Below are 3,530 nucleotides of genomic sequence, written 5' to 3'. Positions count from 1 at the left end.
ATGGACACGTCACTTATGGGGCACAGCCTCACTTATGGGGCAGAGATGGGGGATTAAATGGGGGGGGTTGGACCCCATGGACACGTCACTTATGGGGCAGAGCCTCACTTATGGGGCAGAGATGGGGGGATAAATGGGGTGGGGGGGGTTGGGACCCCTATGGACACGTCACTTATGGGGCACAGCCTCACTTATGGGGCAGAGATGGGGGGATAAATGGGGTGGGGGGTTTGGATCCCAAATCAATGTCACGCTGTTGGTACCCAGTGCTGCTTTATTCATAGCCCCTATAGGGAGATGTGGGGCTGGCCCTATAGGGCCCTATAGGGCAATGTGGGGCAGCCCTATAGGGTTCTATGGGGCTGGCCCTATAGAGTGATATGGGGCTGACCCTATAGGGCGATGTGGGGTGGGCCCTATAGGGTGCCGTGGGGCTGGCCCTATAGGGAGATGTGGGGCAGGCCCTATAGGGCGATGTGGGGCAGCCCTATAAGGCAATGTGGGGCTGGCCCTATAGGGCGCTATGGGGCAGTCCTATAATGTGATATGGGGCTGGCCCTATAGGGTGATGTGGGGTGGGCCCTATAGGTCAATGTGGGGCTGGCCCTATAGGGCGCTATGGGGCAGTCCTATAATGTGATATGGGGCTGGCCCTATAGGGCGATATGGGGCAGGCCCTATAGGGTAATATGGGGCTGGCCCTATAGGGTGATACGGGGCTGGCCCTATAGTGTGATATGGGGCTGGCCCTATAGGGCGCTATGGGGCAGCCCTATAGGGTGATATGGGGCAGCCCTATATGGCGATATGGGGCAGGCCCTATAGGGCGCTATGGGGCAGCCCTACAGGGCGATATGGGGCCGGCCCTATAGGGCGCTATGGGACTGGCCCTATAGGGCAATGTGGTGCGGCCCTACAGGGCGCTGTGGGGCAGCCCTATAGGGTTCTATGGGGCTGGCCCTATAGGGCGCTATGGGGCAGCCCTATAATGTGATATGGGACAGCCCTATAGGGCGATATGGGGCTGGCCCTATAGGGTGCTATGGGGCTGGCCCTATAGGGTGATACGGGGCAGGCCCTATAGGGTGATATGGGGCAGCCCTATAGGGCGCTATGGGGCAGCCCTATAATGTGATATGGGGTAGCCCTATAGGGCGCTGTGGGGCAGTCCTATAATGTGATATGGGGCTGGCCCTATAGGGCGATGTGGTGCGGCCCTACAGGGCGCTATGGGGCAGCCCTATAGGGTGATATGGGGCTGGCCTATAGGGCGATATGGGGCTGGCCCTATAGGGCGCTATGGGGCAGCCCTAGACAGAGATGGATCCCTGGCGGAAGTCGGATTTGCTGATAAGGGCGTTGATAAGGACGGGCCGACCCCGCCCGCATCGATCCTGAGCGTCACGAAGAACCGCGGCCACTTGTGGGGCAGAGCGACCCACAACTGCATCCACTTGTGGGGCAGAGCGACCCACAACCGCATCCACTTGTGGGGCAGAGCGACCCACAACTGCATCCACTTGTGGGGCAGAGCGACCCACAACCGCGTCCACTTGTGGGGCAGAGGGACCCACAACCGCATCCACTTGTGGGGCAGAGCGACCCACAACCGCGTCCACTTGTGGGGCAGAGCGACCCACAACCGCATCCACTTGTGGGGCAGAGCCACCCACAACCGCATCCACTTGTGGGGCAGAGCGACCCACAACCGCATCCACCAAAACCGTGAGCACCAGAGCCTCGGCTGCACTGTGGTAATCTATGGGGAGAGAGAATGGGGTCAGATGACATATAGGGTGACTATAGGGTCGTAAAGGGGCTGCAATCCTATAGGGGACTAATAGGGCCATAAAGGGGCTGATCCTATAGGGGACTATAGGGGCCGTACAGGGGGCTGATCCTATAGGGGACTATAGGGCCATAAAGGGGCTGATCCTATAGGGTGACTATAGGGTTGTAAAGGGGCTGATCCTATAGGGGACTATAGGGTCGTAAAGGGGCTGATCCTATAGGGGACTATAGGGTCGTAAAGGGGCTGATCCTATAGGGGACTATAGGGCCATAAAGGGGCTGATCCTATAGGGGACTATAGGGTCGTAAAGGGGCTGATCCTATAGGGGACTATAGGCCATAAAGGGGCTGATCCTATAGGGACTATAGGGCCATAAGGGGCTGATCCTATAGGGACTATAGGGGCCATAAAGGGGCTTGATCCTATAGAGTATGACTATAGGGCCATAAAGGGGCTGATCCTATAGGGGACTATAGGGCCATAAAGGGGCTGATCCTATAGGGGACTATAGGGCCATAAAGGGGCTGATCCTATAGGGGACTATATGGCCATAAAGGGGCTGATCCTATACGGGACTATAGGGTCGTAAAGGGGCTGATCCTATAGGGGACTATAGGGCCATAAAGGGGCTGATCCTATAGGGGACTATAGGGCCATAAAGGGGACATGGGACCTGATCCTATAGGGTGACTATAGGGCCATAAATCTATGGGGAGAGATAATGGGTTTCCCAGATGCCATTATAGGGTGACTATAGGGTCATATAAGGCAGGCTGATCTATAGGCGGACTATAGGGTCTAAAGGGCGCTGATCCTATAGGGGACTATAGGGTCATAAAGGGGCTGATCCTATAGGGGACTATTAGGGCCATAAAGGGGCTGATCCGTATAGGGACTATTAGGGTCATAAAGGGGCTATCCATAGGGACTATTAGGGCCATTAAAGGGGACACGGGACCTGATCCTATAGGGTGACTATAGGGCCATAAATCTATGGGGAGAGATAATGGGGTCAGATGCCATATAGGGTGACTATAGGGCCATAAAGGGGCTGATCCTATAGGGACCATAGGGGTTCGTAAAAGGGGCTGATCCTATTAGGGGACTATAGGGCCATAAAAGGGGCTGATCCTATAGGGTGACTATCAGGCGTCGTAAAGGGGGGCTGCTGATCCTATAGGGGGACTATTAGGGCCGCTAAAGATAGAGAACAATAGAAATCCTATAACGGGAGACAATATTAAAGCGGGGTCGAAGGGCGCTTGATCCTATAGGGGTGACTATAGGGCCCATCGATAAAGAGGGGCGCGATGCATCGTCACGACTCAGAGAAATAATATAGTAACGGGTACAACAGAAGGGACGAGAATGCCGAGCGAAGGATATAGGGTGACTATAGGGCGTCTGTAAAGGGGCTGATTCCTATAGCGACGTGGACTTATCAGGGCCATTAAAATGCGGCTGATTCCTATAGCGGGGACTATTAGGTCGTTTAAAAGGGGCTGATCCTATAGGGGACTTATAGGGTCGTAAAGGGGTGATTTGCCTATTAGGGGACGGTATTAGCGGTCGTCTAAAGGGGACCGGTCCTGATCCTATAGGGGGACTATTAGGGCCGTAAAGGGGCTGGATTCCTATAGGGGGACTATTGAAGGGCCAGAAAAGGGAGCTGATCCTATAGGGGACTATAGGGTCGTAAAGGGCTGATCCTATAGCGGGACTTAAGGGCCATAAAATC

This window comes from Coturnix japonica, unplaced genomic scaffold (genome assembly GCF_001577835.2).
Source record: "Coturnix japonica isolate 7356 unplaced genomic scaffold, Coturnix japonica 2.1 chrUnrandom537, whole genome shotgun sequence".
Classification (NCBI taxonomy): Eukaryota; Metazoa; Chordata; class Aves; order Galliformes; family Phasianidae; genus Coturnix; species Coturnix japonica.
Note: the sequence above shows the minus strand (reverse complement) of the source record.